General features: G+C 46.3%; 1 long non-coding RNA gene across 1 annotated transcript; it reads left to right on the top strand.

The window, feature by feature from the left end:
- Positions 1-18,980: 18,980 nt before the first annotated feature.
- On the top strand, positions 18,981-21,943 carry LOC142930938 (uncharacterized). The gene is made up of 4 exons (XR_012946937.1): positions 18,981-19,425; positions 19,911-20,083; positions 20,477-20,860; positions 21,512-21,943. It is a non-coding gene; the product is annotated as an uncharacterized LOC142930938 (long non-coding RNA).
- The last annotated feature ends 5,702 nt before the right edge of the window (positions 21,944-27,645 follow it).

The raw sequence follows: 27,645 nt of genomic DNA, 5'->3' as shown, positions 1-27,645 counted from the left end.
GCCTTCACCAACCCCAACATTGTCAAGATGAGAGGCACGCGTGCACGTAGACATGCATAAACAAAATAATCGAGTGAGACAGCAAAACAAGGAGAGAGACATCCCTCTCCCTCGCCGACTTTGTAGCACGACGCCTGGGTCCCTCCAGCTTCCTGCCAATGTATCATTGCACTGCCTGCACACTCGATATGAATGCCATTGGGTGAATGTTTACAACAATACATTGCACTTGTATTGCAACTAAAGCGTAACAAACATCTCGGGGCGCAGAATTACACGGGGAGAACAGGAGGGAGCAGAATTTTTTTTTTATTTAAAGCTTTCATGACTGCAGGGATTCATATTCTTGGTTCTTTCGGTAAAGTCACCACGTAGAAGGGCAACAATAAAATAATGAAAATATAAAACAATAAAATTCTTGCTGTGGTTTTCACACCTGATGATGTTTGCTTGTGTTGCAGTCGAAACGTCGTGAGAATTTTATTGTTTTATATTTGTATTATTGTATTGCTTCCCTTCTACGTGGTGGTGACTTCACCGAAAGGACCAAAGAATAGGAGGGAGCAGGTCGGACCGAGCAAGGGAAATAGAGAAAGGAAGCAATTAAGGGGGGCTGGCTGCAGCCATGCTTTGTTGACAGCGGCGGCGGCGGCGATGGTTACTAGGGACGTTGTAACCATATCTTGAGCACCGGCCACGTGAGAGGCGTGGTGCTTGACGCGGCGACGCAGTGGCGCAGTGATTGCCACGGTGACGTGGTGATTGACGCTGCGGTGTGGCGGGGGCGCAGGTTTTCCACGGAGCGGACTCGGACATTGAGTGGCTGCAACGTGACCTGGGCCTGTACGTGGTGGGCCTGTTCGACACGCACCCAGCGGCGCGCTCCCTCGGCCTCGCCAGAAACTCGCTCGCCCACCTCCTCATGCACTACTGCAGCCTGTCTACCGACAAGCAGTACCAGCTGGCTGACTGGCGCATCCGGTACGCACGCCGCACTTGCTCGAACCTCTGCATACGCGCGCGCATGCACGGGCTAACTTGTACACACGTACAAAAACAAAGGCAAAGATCCCCTGTATAGCCTCAACTAATTGTTGGGGAAAGTGCTGTGAAGGAGGGGGTGGGTGGCCAGTACCATGCACGGCCGCCTTTGTCTCCCCAGTGGTGATGTTTACACACCGCTACACCAGGTACTCATTTGAGGCTGAGTCGAGCTAGTGGAGGGCCGGGACCGGTTCAGATAATTGTCACAGGTGTTGGCCGTGAGTAGAAATCGAACTCGTTTCACCAGGTTCATAGCACAGGGTGCTAGCCGCTACTCTACTGCTTACACATTCACACACAAGGACAAAGATCCCCCGTGTCGCCTGAATAGACTGCTGAATCTAGTTGGCCAGGGTGAGGAATTGAAGTCCCATCACTGGGTTCATAGAACAGTACATATGAAGCACTTTCACCCCCCCCCCCCCCTCCTCAAATTATCTTAGCGAGCCCCTATTAAGGCTGGCACAATGTTTGAGAGGGTAATGTGGTAAGCATCATGCCTGACCTCCTTTGTTTCCCCAGTGCTGATGTTCATATCTTATACTAGGTACTCATTTAAGGCCCAGTCAGTCTTGGGGGAGGTCCAATACTGGTTAGCCTTCACCGGAAATGAAACATGGGTCAACAGATAAATGTTGCGGTACTTTAATATCTGCGTCTCATACACACTCGCATGCACACACTCACACACAAACACATACACACTCACAATTGCATACACACGCACACAAACACTTGCACACTTCCACGTATGCACGCCACACACACACAGGCCTCTCCTGCCAGACATGCTGCACTATGCGCGTGCCGACACGCACTACCTGCTGTACGTGTACGACCGCGTCCGCGCCGACCTGCTCACCAAGGCGCTGGGCCGACCCAACCTCCTGCAGCTTGTGTGGGACCAGAGCCGAACTGTGGCCCTCAAGGTGAGTGGCGCGTGGGCAATGGCTGAGCCAGGATTTTCAGGTGCGGGGGGGGGGGGGGCAACCCCTCCAGCAATGAAAAAAGATAGTGTTAGTAAGTAAGGACTTGTCCCTTGGTTTTTATTTCACGCGTAGTGCGGCGATGGCGCAGCCATCGATCGAGGGTCGGGTTCGAACCGCGTTGTGTGATCGGCTTCGCGCTCGCTGAAGGTGTTGATGCCTTCAGGGAAGTCGTGTCCTGTATACGCAACTGCGCACAATTCTGTGAGTCACTTATAACTGCTTTGCCGTTACTTATTACCAATTATGGACTCGGACTATTGTCCTATCATCTCATAGAGTCCCTGACACGTAATAATATGCTACAAAGTGGCAGTGAAGGTCGCAAAATGCCGATCGGATCATTGGGGGGGCACGTGCCACCCCACCCACCACTGGCTCCACCAGTGAGCAAGTTGCAAGCCTATCTTTGTAAGCAAATCCACCATTCTCACTCTCGATCGGGACAGTTTTCCCACCTCTCCAAAAATATTGTTTATTCCGTTACAAGTCCTCAAGCAATAAATAAAGAATATATTTATCTTTTTTACTAGATCAACGAAGTGATATAGTTCATGGTGTAATGTGTGTAGACTATTGTCCTATCATCTCATAGAGTCCCTGGAACGTAATAATATGCTACACAGTGACAGTGGAGGGGGTCTCAAAATGCCGATTTTATGTTCAATGTGGTGACTCGGGCCCGCCGTACCGTTTTAATGTTCATGCATCCTAATTAGTGCATTCGCGATAAAAATTCCCACAGGAAACATTGGTTACCGACTTTCAGAACTGGTAATTGATGCTGAAAACAATTACCAGTTAACCGATGATCGTTTTAACAACCCTGGTAATTATTGCTGCCGCTGTCACTACTTGCGTGGTTCCATCTCCCTCTCTCTCCCTGTGTGCGTCTGTGTGTGTGTCTCAGCGCTACCACAAGCCGGTGTTCACCGAGGACTCCTACCTGGAGCTGCTGCACAAGCACAAACAGCCACTGGATGTGCAGCAGAGCAGCGCCGCCCGGCTCCTGTACGCCTGGCGCGACCGCACGGCACGCGCCGAGGACGAGAGCACGGGGTGAGAGCGCACGCGGCGCTGAAATAGCCGTGTACTGCACTGCATAGCATAGTGCAGCAAAGCACGGGACTTTCCAACAGCGTAGAATAACACAGCAAACGGAACAACACCACAGTGTTCAAAATTTTTAACTTGATTTATCAGAATATTTATTTAGACTGGAGGAATCCGATGAGCTATGAACTCTTTATCACAGATGTCCAGAGTAGCGACAAATGTATGAATATAAAGTATATAAGTACAAATTGCATAATTACATTAATTACTGTAGATTTTTTAACACTCAATGCACTTTAGGGCAAGGCAGCAAAACAACAACAAAAACGATCCAAGACCTCACCAAAACAACACACAGTCTAAATTTTGATTTAAAACTTTCGTGACTGCAGTAATTCATATTCTTAGCTCTTTCGGTAAAGTCACGTTGAAGGGAAACAATAAATAATAAAATATTTATAAAAATTATCACGACGTTTCGACCATAACACATTAAAATGGAAATATCGATACACGGGTGTTTATAATATAGCACAGTCAAACACTGGGGTGTACGACGCAGCACTTTTTAATTTACCTGATCGTGATCCTGAACCAGTTGTAGAAACTTCACATTCCAGTGCCGTAGGTCAATGGTTGCGTAGTACGATTACTGTCGCTGTTGCGTTGTTGGGCCTGTACGGCCTGTGTGATTATTGTTATTGCTGAGATGTGCATTGTGCCCTGGCCTGACCGGTGTGTGTTGTGCTGTTGCTGTCCCAGATAAGTCCTCCCAAACCACATGCTCATGAAGATCGCAGAGGAGATGCCTCGGTAAGCCGCGCCCGGTGGTGGTGGGGCCGGTGGTGGCAGGGACAGTTGGGATGGTGGTGCGAGTGATACCCATGATGGTATTGACAGCGGTGGTAATATTCGCCCTCCAATAACAACGAAGGTCAGAAGAGCGATGCTCACAATAAAGAGCGGAGTGCCGGGCGGCTAAAATGCAGCAAGTTGGCACAGTCGCGTGCACAGCTGGTGCATCTGCCCCAGTCATTGCAGTCAGTCAACCCATGGCACCTGGCTCTGTTCCGTGAGCTCCTGTTAACGAGCCTTCGACACTGCACGTGGCTTCGGAGTGCACCTGGCCTGAGACAACCGCCATGGTGATGTCACCGCCACTTATTGGCATATGGCGCTTGTTCTTGTTGTTGGTAATAGTGGTGGTGGCTGATGATTGTGCTGGTAGTAGTGAGAGTGGTAGTGATAGTGTTGATGGTGGTGCCACTCATAATGTTTTGATGTGGATGGTGATCTGGATGCTGGTGATGATATGGATATGGTGATAGTATGATGGTGATGATGAAGGTTGCATTGTGGTAATAGCATTGGTTAGTATGATCCTGATAATGACCAGGCTATATATACGTACGCCAGACAAGACGGGCTTTACGTACGTATGCCAGCCTGAACACAATATACATACGTACGCCAGGATGAACAGGCTATACATACTCATTGGTTTTTTCGGTAAAGTCACGTATGTAGAAATACAATAAATAATATAATTTTATTGTATTTCTACATACGTGACTTTACCGAAAAAACCAATGAGTAATTTTATGCAGTCACGAAAGCTTTAATACTTTATTAGGCTATACATTCATAGACTTTCCTGAGCTGCCTATACGCACGTACGCCAGAATGAACAATATACGTATGTACACCAGCATGAATAGGATATATGTACGCCATCTTGAACGGATATGCTTTTGCCAGTATCAACGGCTATATGCACCCTAGTCCATGCCATTGCTGTTTGAAGCAAGACAGAGAGGGAGTGCTGGCTTGTTGTAACGTTGTGCTGTTTCTGTGAGATTGTGTTGTTGCTGTGACGTGGTTTTGCCGTGATGTTGCATTGCTCTGGCGTGTTGTGACGCGTGTCGCTGCTCTAACATGTTGACATCGTCGTTGCCGACGCAGGGAGCTGCAGGGCGTGCTCGCGTGCTGCAATCCGGTGCCGCCCCTCGTGAGGCAGAACGCCAATGAGCTGTGGCAGCTCGTCAAGCAGGCACGCCTCGTCCCGCTCATCAAGGTGAGCGCAGAAGCGGAGGCGGCTCGGTGGAGCAGCGAGGGGTTCATAATGGACAGCCACGGTTGAGATACGGATGAAGGATAGATAGGGCAAGAGAGTCGGAGAACGAGAACAGAGACAAAAGAGTGGGAGACAGAGACTGAAAGTCATAGGGGGAGAGGGATAGCGAGCGGTCAGAGGCAGAATGTTCATAAATAAATATAATCAAACATTTAATATAATCTTGATTTGAAGCTTTCGTGACTGCGGGAATCCATACTCTTTGGTTCTTTCGGTAAAGTCACGTAGGTATAAAATATTAGATCACGACGTTTCGATCGCAACACAAGCAATCGTCATCAGGTGGGACAACCACACCAACTGCTGAAGACAGCAGTGGGACAACCACACCAACTGCTGTCTTCAGCAGTTGGTGTGGTTGTCCCACCTGATGACGATTGCTTGTGTTGCCATCGAAACGTCGTAATCTATTGTTTTTCTACCTACCTGACTTTACCGAAAGAACCAAAGAGTATGGATTTAATATAGGTGGTGACTGGGTGGCTCCTGGGGCCAATACTGGGTCAAACACAATGATCCGGCACTGTTTCAATAATAATTTTTTAACTTGTGACACACTGCACATTATTCGCTCACTCGAAGCGAGAGAACGACTCAGAGGCGTGAGGAGGAACCACAGACGAGCGGGAAAGGCTACCAGGCGGTGAGCCTGTGCCAAATTTCCCCCCAAACTTTGTGGTCGTCTTTATATGAAGGTGTTATCAACCAATTAATGAGTGTTTACATATGCGAGGGAACCGGAGTTCCTGGAGAAAACCCACACATGCGAGGAGGCAACAGTCGATCCCATACAGAACGAATAGATGAAGTCAACCTTTGCTGTACCCCCTTCTAGCAGGCCATGCTATGACACCAGAAAAGCAACGGGAAGGGAGTTTAACAACATTTGTGTGATCCACCCGCCCTTGTTGCCTCCATAGTGCTGGGTTACAGGACTTCGCCACCAACACCACCCGGCTAAGATCCTAGGTTTTGGATCTTGGGAGTTTCAGCCACCCGTGGTTAAACGACGTTCACAAATGTAGCGAGTTGATGGTCACAACCAGGCACAAGTGACTGCAAAAATAATGACTCGTTGCAGTAAAGGTTGCGTTTGTTTAATAATCTTTGCTGCTGTTCCCGCAGAGCGAAACGCCCATCAAGGCTCCATCGAGAACATTCATCACCTGGACAGAGGTGACCAGAGACCAAAACTCATCACACAAATGCCATCTTTACTTGCGATTATAAACTCGACATCTCATTTTCTCATCCGGCACAGAACTCTTCATTTGTGGTTCTTTTTTTTAATTCCACGTCCCAAAACCGTCGTGACAATGAGGAGCTCAGTTCATGTCCGTCCTTAGAGTGTGAATAATGTTACGATTGTCGTGTAGGTTGACACCCCTGTGTGATTTTGTTGGTTCATTGCCTGACCCTGAAAGTACAATCTAGATGTTTCAATCCCTCAAAGGTGAGCTTAATGGTATCATTTGTATGCCCACCCTAGTGTGGCACTGATTGTTCAATCAATTTTCTTCTGTGTTTTGACAGCGATTGGAAAACCCTCTCTTGTGTCCTCACGATGGCTTATCATTGGACGACAGGCAGCCAATCACAAGGCACGGTACTGAAGGTAGCTCACACTTAGTTGTGCTGGTTATATCGGCAAAGCTCATGATATGGATTATATATTTTTTATTCGTGACCAGTGATGTGTACACCTAGCCTGTCACGAGTAAATTTCATTTTATTGACATGAAAAAATACCGTGCTGTTTTTTAATATCACACTTATAATTTGAGTAGTAATCATACAAATAATTGCCATGTTCTGCGTACAAATTAAACATAATTTAGTGAAATAAATAACAAGTAATGTCCTCTTCTTTGGTTCTTTCGGTAAAGTCACGTAGAATGAGAATGAAATAATAAATTGATAAAATAAAATAACACAATAATATTCTCACGACGTTTCGGCCACAACACAAGCGCTGTCCTACCAGACAGTCTCGCTCCCTTCACCTGATGAAGGCCGCTTGTGTTGTGGCCGAAACGTCGTGAGAATATTATTGTGTTATTTTATTTTATCAATTTATTTTTTTATTCTCATTCTACGTGACTTTACCGAAAGAACCAAAGAAGATGAATCATTGCAGTCACGAAAGCTTTAAATCGAAAAGTAATGTCCTGACTGCATTTACAGTGGGGCACAAGCAAAATAACAAAATACTTTTCAGTAACATTGTCCTAAAAGTAAAACTTACATAATAGGTGATGTTTTAAGCAATGACCCTTCTTTGGCTGCTGCGTGTATGTGCGTATTATTTATTTCACTATCTTTGTGTCTATGTCTGTGTTCAATTGCGTGCATTTCCATTCATATGTGTGTGTATTCATTCCTGTATCTCTGTTAACGTGTCTTTATTTGCCTGTCTGCATGTGTACGTTTTGTGTGTCAGCGGTTGCAACAGGTGTGTGGCCCTGTATATTATTGCTTGTGTGTGGGTGTGTGTTCACGTGTGTATTGTTCAGTCTGTATCTCTGTGCATCTTCTGTGCTAGCTTATGTCTGTATGTCACTAGAGAGCGGCTGTGCAGTGGTAGTGTGTAGTGGCACAATCCTGATGGCCTAAGTTCCATTCCCGGTCACGACGAACAGCAGTAGTTTAGCTGGTTAGCGTGCTGCACTATTAACCTGGCGACCCAAGTTCGATAGCTGCTTATGGCCAACACCGGTGACGAATATCTAAACCGGTCCTGGGGCTCCCTTAGATTAATTCAGCCTTAAATGAGTACTCAGTGCGTGTAAAGCATCAGCACTGGGGAGACAAAGGTGGCTGGGTGTAGTGTTGGTCCTCCCATCCCCTTCGTGTTCTGTGCTGACCTTCGTAGATGCTCGCTAACAGCACTTGCCCTAAAAGTCTTTTCAAAGCTATATTGAGGATCTTTGACTTTTGTCTTTGTGTGGTGCAGTGGAGGGAGCACGGAGGGCGGTGCCTGCCACGCGCCCGGTCCTCACCCTGTTTGACGTGAGCCCAACATCCTCACACGACCACAACCAACCCATGTCTCATCTCCCACACCGCTGGCGAAAGCACTTTGTGCGTGATCTCGTGTACTGTAGCTTTCTGTACCGTGCTGTGTTTGCTGTGTTAGCCATCATGTGCTGGGGCGTTCTGTGTGTTCTCTTGTGTGCTGTCGCATTCTGAGCTGTGCTGAAATTGCTGTCATGTTGCTGTAGTGCGCTGCGATGTGCTGTAGCGCTCTGCGCTCTGCTGTGGTGTGCAGGACAGCGAAGAGCAGCAGAACGAGGCTCGCACTGCTCAGAGCTCCACGTCCCAGATGAAGGCAGCGCGTGTCCTGCAGACGTTCGTCAACCCCTTTGGCATGGTGAGACATGGGGAGACAGGGACATGTGGAGGCACAGGGGTAGTTGAGTGGCATTGAGATACATGGACTTTGAGACACGGGAATTACAAGGACACCAAGACAATGCAGCGATACAAGCGACTTAGGGACGTGGGGAACACACAGGAGGCATGGTAAATGAGAGACAGATAGGAGGCATAGAGACACAATATTAGCACAGGGTCACACGTGACACGGGGTCACTTAGGATTTGGATAAAACGGTCTTTATTGACGCACAAATCCTGGAAACATGAAGACGTGGGGACTCGAGGAAGTGATTGAAAATAAAAAGTTCGCTTGTGCATCTGTTCATGTGCTTGTGCTTGCAGTATCTACCATCCAGTGACGGGAAATCTCTGCCATTTCAAGAAAAGAAATTGGATCCTAACTCAAAAGTGTTTGAGTTAACACGTGATTGTTGTGTGCTAACATCTTGCTCACATCTCCATCATCATTATCTCCATCATTCCATTTCACAAACCACTTGTGCGGATGGGTGCTGAGTGAGGAATTTTAGTGGTTTGGTGATTAATGTGGTTATTTGAGTGCATGTTTGAGCAGATGAGTGGGTGAATGAATGGTTGAGTGAGTGCTTGGGTGTCTGCAGCGTGTCTGCAGCGGAGAAGAAGATGAAGGTGGAGCGCCCTCAAGAGGAGCCGGTCGCCGTATCGACTGTGCGAGAGCAGAAACAGGTGCGCCCCGCTCACTCGCGCTCCGCTGTTTCCACGGCCAATGGGGGAACTGGGAACCTAGATTTAAAGCTTTCGTGACTGCAATGATCCATACTCTTTGGTTCTATTCGGTAAAGTCACGTAGGTAAAAAATAAAACAAATCACGACGTTTCGGCCGCTTGTGTTGTGGCCGAAACGTCGTGATTTTTGTTATTTTATTTTTTACCTACGTGACTTTACCGAATAGAACCAAAGAGTATGAACTGGGAACCTGTTGCAGGACCTGCACCCCCGGGCCTTGCGTTTGTGACTGGGCTTCGTGGGACCCGGCCCCTCCTGGTGCCCTTAAGTCCCCACCCACCCACCCCCTCCCCACTCACTGCTGCCCTTTCCCATTCCATCTGAACACCAGCCTGTGTTGGGGTAAGACATTGCTTACAAAATTGCATACGAATTCAGATACGTTATTCTTGTGAACATTCTGCATGTGTTTGAGCGAATTACTTCGTGGCGTGCAAATTTTGGCCATCAATAAAGTAGGCATCGGTGCGCATCACAGCGGAATGGGAATGGTACATGGGCATAGAGCAATAAAAATGTAAAAAGAAATCCGTCGCGAACTCGGCGGCTTACACCGACTGAGCAAAATAAATTGCAACCGCATGAAAAAAAGTGCACAGGGAATCGCATAAGAAAGGTAAGGAGTAAATAATAATGAAATAAACTGTTTTTTCTTTCCCTGGTGCGGTGGTGATAACTCGACGAGGGTTAACGAATCGGTACCCTATCCTGTGACTCGTGACTTGATGCTGGTAGCATCGTGGGGATAACATTGGGGGAAAAGACAAATCCGACACAAACCAGAATACCTCCCCACTGCCGCTCTCCCCTCCCCACCCCCTCCCACTGTGTTGCCTTCATTCTCTCTCGTTCGGCCTCTCCCTTACCCCTTTCCATGGGCAGGGTGCCACACGTAGAGAGGCACCGGGGGCAGCCGAGGTCACGGAGGTCGGAGGGAAAAGGCAGCGTGCGGACTCGGACTCATCGCCAGCGCCACCACTCGTGCCAGATGACTTCACCCCCCACGAGTACACGGAGACCGACGCTCACATCTTCACAGGTACACACACATCTTCACAATTACATACGTGCACATCCACATCTTCACAGGTACACAGACACGCGCACATGTACATCATCATGGGAAAAACGCACATCTTCACAGGTAAGGTCAATAACACAACCATCACCCCTACAACTAAAGTATTATCTCCACTACTTTTAACACCATCACCGCTACCATGATCACTGTCATAACCACCATATTCATCACCATCACCGTTACCGTCACCATCAACACCATTACCATCATCTCTGTAACCAGTGTTGCCTTCACCTTTAACGTCATTAACACCATCATTAATGCCGTCACCACCATCATAACCACATTCATTGGTACCACTGTCAACATCATCTTCATTCCCACCACCATTACCACGATACACGTCGTGTAGTGCATTGCGCAGTGTGTTGAATCTTTGTGCTCCGCGTGCTTTTTGTGTCGTGTGCGTGGTGTCTGTTATGCGCATGAATGCACATTGTGTGGTGTGTGTTTGATGTTGAGTACACATTTGCATGTATCCGTTGTGTGTTTGTGCAGCATAAGTTGTGCGGGCGGGGGCAAGGTGGTCGTACAGTCTTCAGAGGATCGGCACGGGGCATGACGTACATGCAGGGACACAGTGGCCGGTTGGAGATCCCTCTCCCATCACCTACGTCGCCCTACGTGCATTCACGTGTCTTTTGTGTCCGCGTCGGACCTTGCATATCTAAATGTTTACCCCACGTGTCCTTGTGTGTCCCTGTGGGTCGCCGCATGTCTAAATGTGTACGCACATGTCTCTGTAATGTCCCACCTTCTCTCGGTTAGTTCCCCGCATGTCCCCATGTCCCTCCGTGTCACTACGCATGCTGCGTCTTCCTTTAGATCATAGATCACGGTTCCGTGCATTTTCACGTGTGTTCCTGTGTATACGTATGCCTTTGTGTCTGCACATGCATCTGCTTGCCTTTGTGTGTCTCAGTGTCAACGGTGTCAACAGTGTTGCTTTGTGTCAGTGGTACTTCGTGTCTGCTTGTGTCTTCACGTGCCCCCCTGTAGCATTGTTACCGTGCGTGTCGGTGTGTCACCGATGCGTTATAGCACATGTCATCACACAGGGTTCTCCCACTGGCACATCTGGCCCGTGAAGGCTTTTGTAGTGGCCTGCCGAGGTATAAATACAGGTTTCCCTCACTTTATGCGGTGGATACGTTCCAAAAAAAAGGGCACACAAAGTAAAACCGCACAAGACAGCGTCCTCTTGAGTAGTATATACGTACACATGCAATGTTGTGTCACATCTGACCGCAAAGTGGCATATAGAGTGAGTTCAAAAGACATGTAGCGAATTTTGTGGAGAAATAGGTAAGTCGCATATACGTGAAATCGCACAAACCAAACCTGAATCAACTGTGGAAACCTGTAGATACAGGTTAGTGAGATGAAAAGTGATATACAAGAGATAGGGATGAGAGTTGGAGACAAACTATGGTGATTAGCTGTAACATAGCTGACATTATGACGTAAATAAGTCATGTGACGTAACATGTACGCGTGGCACGTGATATTACATCGCTAACTTTTTGTAGCCCGCCAGATAATATTTCTGAAGAACCATTCGTTTTCATGTGCCTCTGTGCCAAGCACATGTCTGCATATCTCCATGTGGGTGATTTTGTGTTCCATAATCTCAAAATGCACCTAGCCTGGCACAGCTGCTACGGTCACATCACTCAATGGCGGCTGTTCTCTTAATTTATTCACTGGTCACTATCTGTGTCCTCAAATCCTGATGCTTGCATTTCCATGTGTGTGTGTCCCTCCACATCTTAAAAATAATAATATTCTGCATGTATTTAGCATCTTGCATGAAAATTCCATCTATAAACGTGGTAGAATTTGTAACACATGCAGTTTTCGCGTGGAGGCATGATAATACACAGACAAGCGGGGTAAATAGCCAGAACCAGTGCCAACAATTGCTCAAGCTCTGTGGTCCTATATTGAGCGGCCGGCATGTGGGTCGGGAGTGTTCCACTTTTCATCCCAGTGCGACCCGCGGTTGCTCACTTCTCCGTGATGCAGGGGAGGCTTCCGGCAGGCGTGGCCGAAAAAATGAAGATGTAAAGAGAGGCGGTGAGAGTCCTGGAGGGGAGTGAACTGGCATTGGTGCAGGGCGGACAACAAACGTCTCCCATTGATACGAGGCGACATCAACAACAAACGCAATTAACAGCAACATCCAGGATCAACTGGCGAATTCGAACAACACGCAGTTAACAGCAACACCGAGTCAACTGGAGTATCTAACAATACATGGGAGTTGATAGCGACATCTGTTCGGCCAGTAAATTCTAACAACACAGTTCACAGCAACTCCTAAAGTCTACCAGAGTACAAATAAGACGCGTAGTTTATACCAACTGCTCGAGTCACACAGGGTCTCCTGTAACTGCGACGTTAACAACACACGGATACAAGTACCCTGTGTGGCCAGTAACACCCAGACTCAACGGCAACACCCCAAAACACACCCAGTGTCACCAACATCATCTCACATTATCATTAACAGCTGATAATACCAGCTACAGCTAGCTACATTGAGCATCACCAGCAAAATGAGTGATAAACCAGCTTTAATACTTTCCATCAAATAATGAGAAACTCATGTCCTGCGCGTGTAAATAATAAGTTTTCACACGTGCAATGCCCATGCACTCTAACAGAATCACATGAACATAGATGTTAGCACTCACATGTGCACACATAAGCGCAAGCTTTTTTTATAACCCTGCACCCCCTGCATTACCAGTTTAATGACTTGTTCCCACATGGATGTTGTGGTGCTGACAAGTAGACCGCAAAGAAATGATGTAAAAATAAATTTGGTTTCACGTTTTTAAGCCTTCTCTCCTGCAGGAGGGACTTTGTCAAACGTGTCTTTTGTCGCTGTGTGTGTAGGTGTTTAAGGTGGGGAGTGGTAATGAATGTTGAACTTTTTTCTTCATGCTTTTGGAGTCCCTGACTGCTCACAATCATTATGCTGATGATCTAGTGATTGCTGTTCACTTAGAAGAAGTTGGAAGCGCTGCTGCTAGACCTGGAGCGTGCTATAAACTTACCATCAGCCCCACCAAAACTAAGCACCTGGCTGGGTATTTTGTGCCATCAAACACTCCACCCCCTCAACTCCCGATTGGTGATGGGGCAGTTGTCGAGAGAGTGGAGAGTTTTCCATACCTGGGCAGTGTACTTATGACCAGCTCCGATTTGATACCAAAGTCTCACTCCGAATCAGTCGAGTGGCATCTGTTCATCGGCTGGGTAAAGCTGTGTGGAAGCTTCCTGGTCTGTTGCTCCACATGAAGCCTCGGGTATTCACGGCCACCGTCATGCCCTGTATTCTTGCGGAAAAGCGGACCCCCCCCCCAATGGAACATCTTCGCCAGTAAGACACATTCAGGCTGGCATGCCTACGATCCATCCTGGGTTTAGCCAGGCTGGATTGTGTGAGGACCTCACAAATCCTTGAAAGAGCTCGACAAAGTTAATCGGTGAGCTCCGGCAGGCAAGGCTGCGTTGGCTGGGTTATAGAGCCTGCATGTACAGCCACCGCATGCCTAAATAGCTTTTGTTTAGCCAGATAGAGGGGGCCAAATGGACGTGGCAGGGGCTCGAGAAGAGATGTGGTACAAGAGGATGTAGAGCTAAGTGTGCTTTCCGATGACTGGTACCAGCGGTGTCAAGATCGGCCTCTGTGGAGGAGGCTTGTGAAGGACGCTACTGGGTAGTTGGAGGCAGTTGCCCTTCAGCATGAACGGAGGGCTATGGAGCGACGCTCACCAACCCGAGCAAGCGCCAGGTGGCTAAACATAGTAGGTGGGCACAGTTGGGTGCACAGGTGGTGCATCGGCCAGTCGCCTCACTTTAAAGTGCACTTCGCCTGGCATAATCACCGTGGTGATGTCACCGCCACGGAGTGACGAATGGAGGTTGTTGTTGAACTTATTTCGCACCGTCTGCATTCAACAGTGCTAATCGGAGATGCGGGGGAAGGACAAACTAAACACAATTTTTTTATAAGTTAGTTTTTAATCTAGATTTAAAAGTGCATATCACCAGTGGTTTCCTAATATCGTAAAGAAAGCATTTCAGACGGCCGAATAGGACTCGAAATGTCATTCTATTGTTTATTTTATTTTCTTTCTACCTGACTTTACCGAAAGAACCAAAGAGTCATTCCTGCAGTCACGAAAGCTTCAAATCAAGTTTGGATCGTAATTAGGTTACAAAATTAAGGTATGGAAAAGTTGAACAAGATACAGGGGTGTCTATCGATGTGTAAAGAATGAACGATTCGTTGATTGGGTTTGACGTTTAGGCTCACCAGGTGAGAAGAGCGCAAGACCTGGGTCACCAACATGACAAAAGCGATAGAGTGAAAACATGTACATGTACAACGGTGCAGAAAATAGAAATTATAGCAAAAACAGCCAAACAAAAACGAACACGAAACAAAACTCAACACACTCGCCATTAACACCGCTGAAAAGGAAAACGGATAGTCTGCGAAATGGCCCTTCTTCATATCGCATATAATTTCGATCAATTATCGCTGGTATAACTCTAACACAATAATAAAAACATTCGCAAAAAAGTTATATTATCATTACATATTTTTAAAATATAACTGACGCTGTTAGCAGGGATATACATATTAATAGCTATATTTCATAATCTTAGCTCTTTCGGTAAAGTCACGTTGAAGGGAAACAATAAAATAATAAAATATATAAAACAATAAAAATTCTCACGTTTCGACCATAACACAAAAGCTATATTTCAGTTCACACTGCATTCACTGAATTAAATACATTAAAATCGATGTTCAGAAATGTTTCACTCCGTGTATATATTTACAAATGTACAGAGTTGGGGAAATATATTTATACAGAACGCGGGCGTCTATGTACAGAAGCCGTGACAGTGGGAGAGACATAGGGGCGGGGCCGTGTTGGGAGAGTGGCGTGGGAGGGCGGGGCCACAGTTTGGAGGGGGCGTGGCTACGCCGGAAGGGGGAGGGGCTGGGCAGCGTAGCGTCATTACGTGGGCGGGGCGACTTCACTTCTACGCGATTGGGCTCCCACGACGGCCGCGAGCAGCAGAATCGCGTCTCCAAACTTCAAGATATTTTTGTTTTTCTCAACGCAAGGTAAGAATCTATTTTATACTGGTAGGAACGAAGTTGTAAACTGAGTGTACCAGCCTGCAATAGATTCATGTGTCCGTCCGTGTAATACAATTGCGCAATATTCCAATGTTCCTACCAGGGGTTAGGCACGGGGGGGGGGAGTTTGGCTGTAGGGTTAGGCACGGGGGGGGGGGGTTTGCCTGTAGGGTTAGGCACGGGGGGGGGGGAGTTTGGCTGTAGGGTTAGGCACGGGGGGGGGGGAGTTTGGCTGTAGGGTTAGGCACGGGGGGGGGGGGGGTTTGCCTGTAGGGTTAGGCACGGGGGGGGGGGGAGTTTGCCTGTAGGGGTTAGGCACGGGGGGGGGGGAGTTTGGCTGTAGGGGTTAGGCACGGGGGGGGGGGGGAGGAGGAGTTCGGCTGTAGAGGTTCACAGGGGAGAGGGGGAGGGTTTGTGGTGTGCATGGACGGGTGGGGCTGGAGAAATTAGCAAGTAAATTGACTTGTAGTCATCGGACAACAAGACACACGGGTGGGTGAGTGAAAATCATAGCAGTTAAAATATAACGTAGTTGATCACATCCTTCCAATGATTGCTCAATCTGAATCCATCTTCTCTGATTTTCACTCACCCACCCGTGTGTCTTGTTGTCCGATGACTACAAGTCAATTTACTTGCTAATTTCTACAGCCCTACACGTCCATGCACACCACAAACCCTCCCCCTCTCTACAGCCAAACTCCTCCTCCCCGTGCCTATATAAAACCACAACAGCAGATAATTTTTCTCACCTGAAGACGGCCGCTTGTGTTGCGACCGAAACGTCGTGATTTCTTTCATTATTTTTTTTACTATCTACATGACTTTTACCGAAAGAACCAGAGAGTATGGATTCCTGCAGTAACGAAAGCTTCAAATCAAAGATATCAGAATCTTTATTTATGCTGGAGAAATCCGGTGAGCTATGAAGCTCTTTTTCCTGTCTGTACTGCATACCTATGCCTGTGATTTAGCTTTATCACGTGTGTATCACACCTACATAGGTGATGCAGAGAGATGAAATTAGGACACAAACAAGACAAAGACATGTAGGGATATGATATGAGATACGGACAAAATTAAGTCGTACAATTAGATAAAACTAGATACAAATAAGATTTAGAGGTGTAAGGAGTTGTAGCCAAGAGACATAGTATGAATGAGATATATAGGCAAGAAATAACTATAAAAGAGAGTTCACAAAATATCCAAACTTAAGATACCTATTTAGCGATATGAGAGGAGTAGATAAGGGAGAGAAATGTTGTGAACTTGCTGAATGTATGCAAGCAGGAAATAAAGGCTATCATCAAACATGATCAATTCATTGGTGGATGAAGGCCTGATAAGCCTTTACCATCTCCCACAAGTCCTTTGATGCAACAATCCATCTAGTATCTAAAAACGAGCTGATTTCATTGCTCCATCTCCACGGATGTACTCCTCTTGGGTGTATTTAATGTTCACCCAGAAGTGAAAATGTTACACCACAGGTGGTAGTTTGGCAGCAAGTCGTGTGTGATGTGGTCGAGTGTGGCGACTCCCACCTCTATCAATACGTCTCATTAGGGGGAAAGAGCAGATAGACTACTCTATAGAGATCCTTCTCGTGGAGGCCCTTTCACCATAAGCTGTATGAGCAAGCAATTGCAGGGCTGTACTTACTTACATTTGAAGAGACTGGGTGCAACAATTGTCCAGCACCGTTTGAGCGACTGAAAAAGTCGAACCTATTTAATGAACCCAAGGGGCATGCCGGGTTGAGTTAACCCCATGTGGATTTTTTTATTGAAACTAATTTCAATTTAAAGAGTAATGAGGAGTTAGGAAACTACTGTCAAAACGGCCACTTGTACTGATTGCTTGCACTCTTCTGCACCACTCCCTCTTGACCAGATGGCGACAAATCTCCTCAACAATCGCTATGCGGTTTTGGAAAAACTGGGTGAAGGAACATTTGGCCAGGTGTTCAGATGCTGGGACCACAGGAACCACAAGGAGATGGCCCTCAAGATGATTGACTCCACATTAAGGTGAGAGACCAAGTCATGATTGTGCATCACAATCTTCACTGAAAAGTTTTCCTGCAACACAAACTCACGTGTGCCTACCTCGACATGAAGCATTCTATTTTAATGATGATCCTATTTTCGACATTCTCAAAAGTGTTTGTATTTCTTCACGCAGCGTCACGGACGCGGAAGGATATAACGAGGCTGGCTTCCTCAAGATGTTGAGACACGAAAGCATCATCCGGCTTGAGGAAAACTTCGTCGTGGGAGATTACCATTATCTCGTGTTGGACTACATCAAGTAAGAACACTAAGTCCATTACAAGCGTGACACTTACAGGATGTGTAAAACTACAAGCTTGGCAGCTGCTTCATCTCGATCAGTGCTCAATCCTTAGCTATGCTACACTGAATTGTTAAGAAGCAGATGCATTAACCATTTCGTAACCAGTTTGCAAAAAAGAAAACAACTATCTGCAGTCAGCACGTATTCCATGCATTGTTACACCTCGAATGTCTTACCTCACCTTTAGTGTTCTAGGACTTGCCGTGCATGTGTGGATGTGCTGGTGCCTTTGTGCTTGATGCTGTGTTTAATTAACCATCCTGCACTCTGTGTTGTGCGTTTTCCGTTGTCAGCGCGGGCAGCCTCTTAGACGTGGTGAAATCGAACGGAGCATTTACTCTGTCCTCCGTCAAGAGATACGCCCGATCCCTGATGGAAGTGCTGGCCTTCCTGAAGAAGAACGGCGTAGTCCATGGGGACCTCAAGCTGGTAAGGGTTTATCATTACATTTCTTTTAGAGGAATTAAGCAGGTCTAAGGGACGCTGCCATGGTGTCATGGGTAGCACACTAGACTTTAAACCCAGAGGGAATCAATTCAATTTGATCTCCCGGCTTGGCAATTGCAACAGTGGACAGGTTCTGAAATCCCAACTCTCCAACCACCCACCCACCCACCACCTCTATACACCCAGAAGTATAAATAAGTACAACACAGTTCATCACAACGTCACAAGTGGTGGCGTAAAGTGTGGGTACTCCGACCACTTTTGAGACATTTGGCTGTGTATACGAGTATCCCAAAACCATTTAAGTAGCTCTCTCGACCTACTCAATGATGGAGGCCTTTCTGGAAGTAGAGGGGTGAGCAAATAATTGCAGGCCTGCACCTTTACGGTGATCTTTTAAACATATCGAGCAGTGTATGCGCCTCATGCACCTGTAGCTCTTTGCCACGTGGTGGCCAGTTGAATTCCCATCACAGCTGCCTCATACAGAAGAGCTCTTATCCGTGATCATATTACCTATGACTCCCATTATCCATGGCAGCTGTAGAGTCCACAGAAACACCAATTATCCGTGACCCTATTTTCATTCTTGTACGTAATTATTCAGGTTTTTCTTTTTTTACCATCCTGAATTGCGGAACAACTCGGTTCGCGCCGATGAGAAGAGTCGCCATGTCAATTCTTCCCATTATAAGTGTTTTGTTTTCATGACCAACTTCAGTACAAGATGTTGTATTGGATCATCTTTACGATAATTTTTGATCCCCCTGCTTCCGACTCGAGAAATAATTCATTTACACTTATAACGTTAGATGTACAGTGCACAAAATGAACGCCATTCTTCCATACAGACAGGAATCATCTTAATGGACTCTCATTTGGTTAAATACAATACAAATAATGCATCCGTTTTCTTAATTTTTTCAGGAAAACATCTTGGTGAAAGATCACCACACGGCAGCCATCCGATTGGCCGACTTCGGAGGAAGTTTTTTTGAATCTGAATTTCGTAAGTTACACTTTATATACATTTATACACATCATCGCATTTCTAAATATTCCTACAGATCCTGTTATCTGGAATAATTTTGTGTTTTATATATCGTCGTTCATGCAAATTGCGTGAACGATGCTGATGTGAAATTAATATAGCAGATATCACAAGAGCTCACGCAGTGATGCCTGTGCATGGTAGCTCCACACGAGGTATTAAGGGAATGCTCACAACTCCTTAGAACCTCCAATTCACAACCGTGCATTGGGAATGTCCACTTCCGTGTAAAATCACGTCCTGTCATATTTTGTTTGTTGCGGTTGCACCCGACTTAAGAGCCGCATGGCTCACAGGGCTATACCTAATAAATGAAAACTTGAAACTTGAAAACTATCACATATCATGCAGGACAGGGTGCGAACACATTGGGGATTCTTTTAGTGAAACTATGACTCCTACAGGCCACCTAAGCAATATTGTATTTTTTTATTTTTCTCCAGCCGGTTATTCCTTTGGGACGCACGGATACAACGCTCCCGAAGTCTTGCTGGGCCAGCCGTTTGGAACATCAATTGACATGTGGGCTGCCGGGTGCATACTAGCTGAGATATCTGTCGGCAAACGACTGATGTCAATAAGCAGCAAGATTCAGGCGATCGCTGGCCTCACAAAGGTAACATTAATTGTATAATTTTGTATATTTATTAGCGAAAGATTGTGGGTTCAAATCTGGTTGGGGTTTATTCAGCCCTACAGTGTTGATAAAATGAGTACTACTTTTTAGGGAAGTCGACATTGGTTGTCATAGAGATATATTCACCTGTGACGTATGAATGGAGTTTTACCACTGACTCAGGGCTGCAGCCAGGCTATGATCACTGCCTCAATGCTCATTTGACTTTGAGTACAAATTCAATTTTAAACAGCTTCATATTACGTGAAATCAAGTGATTACTCAATAATGAATAATTCAATCAATAGGATACACACCATGTATGTAAGTACGTACAGAAAACGCCTCTTAACTCGCCAGTGACATAAGAGCAAATGTATCGTTTATTTTCAGATTGTGGGAACACCACCCTTTGAGATGCTGCACGCTGCACCAGACGGTCCTCGGTATTTCAGTGAGTACTGCAAATTTTAATTTTAATATGCGATTAGGTGTTATAACATCACTCGTCTGGCTGCACAATGACGTGAAAGTTGGGTTGTTTCCCCACGTCCTTCACAGCCTTCGTTGTACATCACAGCCTTCGTTGTACATCACAGCCTTGTGCACATTAATAATATTTTAATGCATGACATCGTTTGCGATTGTACCCACTGCAGACTTCTTTGGGCAACTGACCAAGGAATGTCTGCAGGAGACCCCTAAGTGTTGCCGACTCAAGAAGTTTCTGAAAACGAGAGACCCATTGTTCCTGGACTTCATCAGCTCCATCCTATGGTGAGTGTCCCACTCTTTAAGTTTCCCTCAACTGTAACAAAATTCCAGTCAATTTCTATATCACAAGGGAATATGCATCCCCTTTGCAATGTACAGCTATCTTGCATATCTCTGCAGAAGAAACTAGGTAAAGAATGAAAGGGCAAATGCAGTACTGTATCCTCATTTAACGCGCTAGTAGATGTTCTGTATTAAGAAAAAATGCATTTAGTGAGGAATTACCGTTTACACATTACAGAGATAAACAAATAAAAACCATGCACATTTGCACATTTTCACTATAAAATTAGCTTGCAGTCATCCCATGGCGAGAAAAAAAACTGTGATGAGGGTACGCCACCACGTACTATATCATTATATTATTCCGCGCATATACCTAGAATTCCTATACTGCTCAGCCATGCAGCTGAATAAAGTTGTTTGTCATGAACCGCTCAGAAAGCCCGTTCCCGAATGGAAGAACTTTACTTTAGCGATAACACGTTGTGTACGCACACTTTGAGCGTGGACTTACCATACCTATATTCACATACCTGCAAACCCTTAGATACTTTATCAAGTGGATGTAAGTTTATTGTATCACTATAATGTGTCATTTGGGTATGTATATTTTGCTGATCTTCTCATCGGTACTTGTCTCTTTGTTTTCAGCTGGAACCCAAATGACCGTCTAACTCTGAAAAGTGCTCTCAAGCACCCATGGATGAGTGCAGCTCCAGCTCCACCACCTGGACTTCACCAGGCACCAGCATGCAAGATCAACTCCCATCTGGCTCCTGCAACCAAGACCTTCCCTATTCTGGACCCCTACAACATCCCTTCCAAGACAATGGACCCCTACCAATTATGCTGGCTGGATTCGGACCCCAACAACTTCTTCATCCCGGCTCCAGCACCTTGCCACCTTCCCTCAATTCCACAACTTACTTCTCCTGGCCAAATTCCAGTCGAATCAGTTTGCTGCAGCTCTTCCGGAGTGGCAATTCCCATTTTGGCCACTAAGGTGTCCACTGCCACTTTCCTTCCATCTCCAGCCGCCGTTGCAGTCCCCTTAATTGAGCCAAGGACTGACGCCTTCCTGGCTTCTGCTTCTGTTGCATTAAGCGCCGGAACCATTTTGGATGTGGAGATGCCTACAGCCACTAGCTCAACATCCACCACAAAATGCAGCATTCAGGTGGAAGATGTGAACACTGCTGTGTCTTCGACAGCATCAATTGCTGACCCCCTCCCAGAGTCGGAGACCAGAATTGATGCGGACATCAAGCCTCTGGATATTGAGGAATTTCATATTTCAATTGAGGCAGTCGATGAGGCGACCCAAAATGGAGCCGAGACGAGCATGGGCTCCATATTGTCTCTGCCTATAAACGCAGACGACACTGTTAACCCTCTCCTGGAGTCCGAGAGCACGGTTAAGGCAGACTCTAAGCCTCACGATGCTGAACAAATGAAAGCCATGGTACAGAGTGACATGGACAGTGCAGAAAAAATTATTGAGGTCCCCAAATCCCAATCACCAACCATCCGCAAGAGATTGCATCGGTTCGGACGCGCTCTTATTAAGTTCGTCTGTTGTTGTGGGGGAAGTGGTGAGGGGGATTAAATGTTTTAATATTGTCAAATATATGGGCAGCCCTCGACTTATCACCTGTTCATAAGTCGAACGGTTTATAAGACGTTTTTAAAAGGGAAACATTGTTAAACTCATACAAAATATTGAACATTTGCATTTTATACTGTAATAAATACTATATTATACATAACATACCAAATAAATGTTGGTAAATAGAAAGAAAAATCAGTTTTAACTTCACTTGCCTTGATTCCCGATGATGCTGGCTTGTTTGTCGGAAGGCGCATAATGGATCCCAACAATTTCACACACAAGGGGGCATGTAAGCGCACTCACACAAAACATACACGACAACGATCCCCTGTATAGCCTGCCTTCACAGCGTTTATGAAGGTCGCCTTTGACTCAACAGTAGCGATGTTTACACACACCGCACCAGGTACTCATTTGAGGCCGAGTTGACCTAGGAGAGGCCCAGGACATATTCAGATTATCATCACTGATGTTGGTTGTGAGTGGGAATTAAATGTTTTAATATTGTTAAGTATACTCTGGTTCCTTCGATAAAGTCACGTTGGTAAAAAGTAAAAAAACAATGAAAACAACTAAATCAAATCACGACGTTTCGGAGGCAACACAAGCTTCCGTCATCAGGATGAACAGCCACAGTAAAATATACTGTGGTGAGTAGAGAGAGCTATTTGTGACAAGCGATTATATATGGTAAGAAGGGGGGAGGAGCCAGGGAGGACGGATGCAGGGTAGGGAGGGGGGTGAGTGTTGGGGGACGGAGATTATTGAAGCTCCTGGGCATGGTACTCATGTACAACGGATTAGGGGGGGGCAGCGGGGGGCGGGGGAGAGTGGGATGGGGGACAATTTTGCACGATTGAAACGTTGCACGTCAAATTTCCTAGTGATGGTAGTGTGTAAGGCTGGGAGTAAAAGACCGGAGATATGGATATGAATATAAACTCTAAAGCAGCTAAAGTTTTACTTGATTAATAACATCCTTCCAATGAATGCTCAATTTTAAACCATCCTCTTGGTTGAAGTTACGACTATGTTTGTATATCTGGATGGATTCATGGACAAATCTTTGGTGGTATCCAGATGGCTTGCAGAGTACTTTGGTAGCAATGATCAGCCACGGCAGAAGAATTTGTCCTATCGTGTTTCAAATCTGACTTGTGCTCGTGAATGCGGTCAGATACGTTGCTTCGTTTCCCCAATATAACAATCACCACAAATGCAACTCAGTTTGTAGACACCAGGGTACTGTAAGTCAGGAATGACATTCTTTACGGATGGGATTAGATCACGTATTTTGTGTATTGTACTGAATCGGACCTGGATCTTGTGTTTGTTTAGAATTTTGGAAACCTTTTTGGTAACGCCTGCTATGTATGGTAACGTGATGGTTTTGATCGGAATCTCAGGGGGTTGTTTCTCCATGGTAGGAGAAACAACTCTGCGGATAGTACGGTCCAAATATCCATTCATCTTAAGGGCCAGGTGTACATGTTCTAATTCATTGGCCAGGTGGTGTTTGTCAGAGATGCAGTGGGCCCTATGGTGTAGTGTTTTGATGAGGGAATTCTTCTGTGCCGGACGGTGGTGGGAATCAGGTTTCAGATAGGAGTCTGTGTGGGTGGCCTTCCTGTAGACAGAATGTCCCAAAGAGCCATTGGACTCCCTCTCAAACAGAACATCCAATAATTTTAGCTTGCCATCCTTCTCCACTTCCATGGTGAATTTGATGGATAGGTGTATGGAGTTAATGTGGTCGAGAAATTGGTTCAATGCTGGAAGGCCATGTGGCCAAATGACGAAAGTGTCATCCACATATCTCTTCCACAGGGAAGGACACAGGGTGGATGTCTGGATGGCGTCTGTTTGAAATTTCTCCATGAAAACATTGGCTATCACTGGTGACAAGGGGTAACCCATGGGGGTACCCTCATTTTGATTGAAGAAAGTACCATTCCAGGTGAAGTACGTGTTGGTGAGGCAATGCCTAACCAGCGCAGGGATATCAGGGTTCAATCCATGTTGGACTAAGTCTTAAATTATTGTTATGGTGTCAGGCACTGGAACCTTGGTGAATAGAGAGACCACATCAAAGCTGACGAGGACATCATCAGGGGACAGTGAAATGTCCTTAATTAGATAGACCAAGTGAGTTGAATTAAGAACTGCTGAAGTGGTCTTGCCAGTAAAGGGAAGCAAAGTATCTGACAGAAAATGGGCTAGTTTGTAGGTAGGTGAGTTGATCGTGGACACGATGGGCCGCAGTGGGGTACCTTCTTTATGGATCTTGTGAAGACCATAGAATCTGGGTGGTCTAGGAGCTGAGGGTTTTAGGGAGAGCCGTTTGACTGGTTTTATTTGGGAAGTCGAACTGGTAATGATCTTGTTAGTTTTAGTAGTTAGACTGTTAATCGGATCTCTATTGATTTTGGAGTAACTGCTATCATTGAGTAGGTCCTGGATTTTGTTGTTGTATGTGGTTTTATCCATGATCACAGTGGCATTTCCCTTGTCGGCCGAGAGGATGACTATGTCATCCCTCTTTTTCAAATTTGCGAGTTCAGAGCGCTCATTTTTGCTAATGTTGCTAATGGGTTTCTTAGCATTTTTGAGGACAGTGGCAATCTCAGCTCTAGCAACATCTGTTTGGATGTGTCCCAAGCCTTTGAGGGCTACATCGACCTGGGAGATCATATCCTCCACTGGAGTATGTTTAGGGGTAACTGCGAAATTCAGCCCTTTAGCTTGTACCGATTTTAGATTGTCAGAAATTGGGATGCTACTCTGATTGATAACAATTTTGTTGACATCTAACTTTTTAATGTGTGGTTCTGTTTTTTCTTTGATAGGAGGTTGAATTTAACGATCAAGTTAGCTTTACATTTGGTTGACAATTAATTATCAGAGGTTGTTGTCATGTTGTCAACAGGGTCCCAATCCATCCTCCCTGGCTCCTCCCCCCTTCTTACCCTATATAATCTCTTGTCACAAAAAGCTGTCTCTACTCACCACAGTAATTTTGCTGTGGCTGTTCCACCTGATGACGGAAGCTTGTGTTGCCTCTGAAACGTTGTGGTTTATTTAGTTGTTTTAATTTTTTGTTTCATTTTTAATTAATTTTTTACCTACGTGACTTTACCGAAAGAACCAAAGAGTATGGATCCTTGCAGTCACGAAAACTTCAAATCTAGAATTGTTAAGTATGTAGTTGAACGACTCTGGAGACATAAACTGCAGAGGCTTCTCCTTTATTTCCTCACACTCACACGACTACGACTCGGTAGCACGGAATAAAACGCTAACAGTCTAGCTTTATGGCGCCCATTTGACTAGAGAGCTGGCTGACTATCTAGCGACGATGAAGACGAAGCGATGACAGCGACGACGAAGATGACAGCGACAATGACCAGGACTCCGACCCCTCACGATAGCCCAGAACCCAGTTCCTCGCTCGCTTATATCTTCCCAGCGTGGCTGTGGCTCAACCCTGGCCACGCCCCCTTTCTCAAACTCTCCAGCTGGTTCTGGGAACTCCCAGATGGATCCCCTCTCTGACCCTTGGCCCAGATATTCCCCCTTGTGGTCGCTCCCATGTATCTGTCTTTCGTTCTGCCCATACTGTTCTCACACCCGCAATTTCCACTTCTGGTCGCTAGTCAGCACACTATCTCTAAGTCACCCCCCCCCCATTAAAAAGATAGTCGTCCCGGCTAATACTTTTTAAAAATCAACTACGTGATACGGGAAGAACAACAATCCGCAATGAGAGGAGTTATTTTTTTTAAATAACCCGACGTACGACGATCATGATCCCGATGCAGTTAGCACAACAACGCACTGCAGGTGGTCCGAACCAACTCGATGGATAACGACAATTACCAATACATTGCCGAAGGCATAGCCCGATGCACACCTCCCCCACACACGACTCTGATATTAATTACACAACATGGGATCTCCGATATCAAAATTTTGCACATTTTGACCAGGTTCTTGACGCCGGTCCACTGCCTTGGGCGGCATCTTGCACCTCTTCGGACATTGGGGCATTGCACAAAAGCCTAGAAGGGGTAGGCTCATCCCTGGACTCTTTGGAAGAATTTGACCTGGCTCCAGCCGGCAGTCTTTCCCACATGGCGGATTCTGCTGATTCCCCGGACTTCAGTGGACGGCACAACACTTTTTCTCTGAGGCACAACTTTCGTGGCCGACTGCCTCGGCTCGCCGGACACACCAGACACTGGCCGAACAGGACTTGGGCATGAGTCGTCTATCTGGAGATGAACATATGGCTTCAGGCGCGAGGGGTGAACAAACCAACAGCGACGTCCTGCCTGTATCCATACACACTGTGGCCGTTTGATTTTTACCACCTCTACAGGACCTTGCCATGGCTGATGCAACTTGGGGGACGTCCACAGCGGTACTTGTGGGGAGTGTAGCCATGCCCCGTCCCCGATTCCCATGGAAGCACGTGCTCACACCGCTCCGCGATCTTTTCATAAGCAGCTTGCACCTTGGCAGTGCGTTCCTTAGCTGATTCTGACATGCATCCCAACGTAACCTGCAGATGTGCGGGGATGGCTGCCTCCTTTTTCCCCGAGGTCATATCCAGCTGAGTGTCTATGGGGGGGGGGGTTCGTTTTCCCGCCCGAACATAAGGAAAATTAGGAAAATCCCATAGAGGCATGTGGGGCCATCCTGTATGCTGCCAAGACCCTTGGCACGTGCAAATCCAAATCAGTTTGTGCCTCATTCACCACCTGACAGAGCATTGATGTCAAAGTCCTATGGAGGCATTCTACCATACCATCTGTTTGAGGATGGTATGGGGATGTTTTAATCTTCGTAGTGCCGAGTGCATCAATACATGTCGCGCAGCAGCTTGGACGAAACATTTCGATCCTGGTCTGTAAGAAGCTGCTCAGGGGCTCCCTTATCCATTACGTAGTCGTGCAAAAATGCATCAGCAATGGATACATGTATTTCCTTTTATCGTAGCTGCAAAAGGTCCCAGAATGTCAAGCGCAACCAATTCATTAAAACACTGTGATGGACTGCAACGGGTGCTGGGCTTTTCTCAACGGGGGTTTTCGGTGTGCACAATCAGTGCAGCCCTTTACCAGATGATATACATCATTCGATATTCCCGGCCAATAGAAATCTCACTGCAGAGATA

Source organism: Petromyzon marinus, chromosome 46 (genome assembly GCF_048934315.1).
Source record: "Petromyzon marinus isolate PM22_M1 ecotype Great Lakes invasive population chromosome 46, UKy_Petmar_22M1.pri1.0, whole genome shotgun sequence".
Lineage (NCBI taxonomy): Eukaryota > Metazoa > Chordata > Hyperoartia > Petromyzontiformes > Petromyzontidae > Petromyzon > Petromyzon marinus.
Note: the sequence above shows the minus strand (reverse complement) of the source record. Positions and strands in the feature narration are given on the sequence as shown.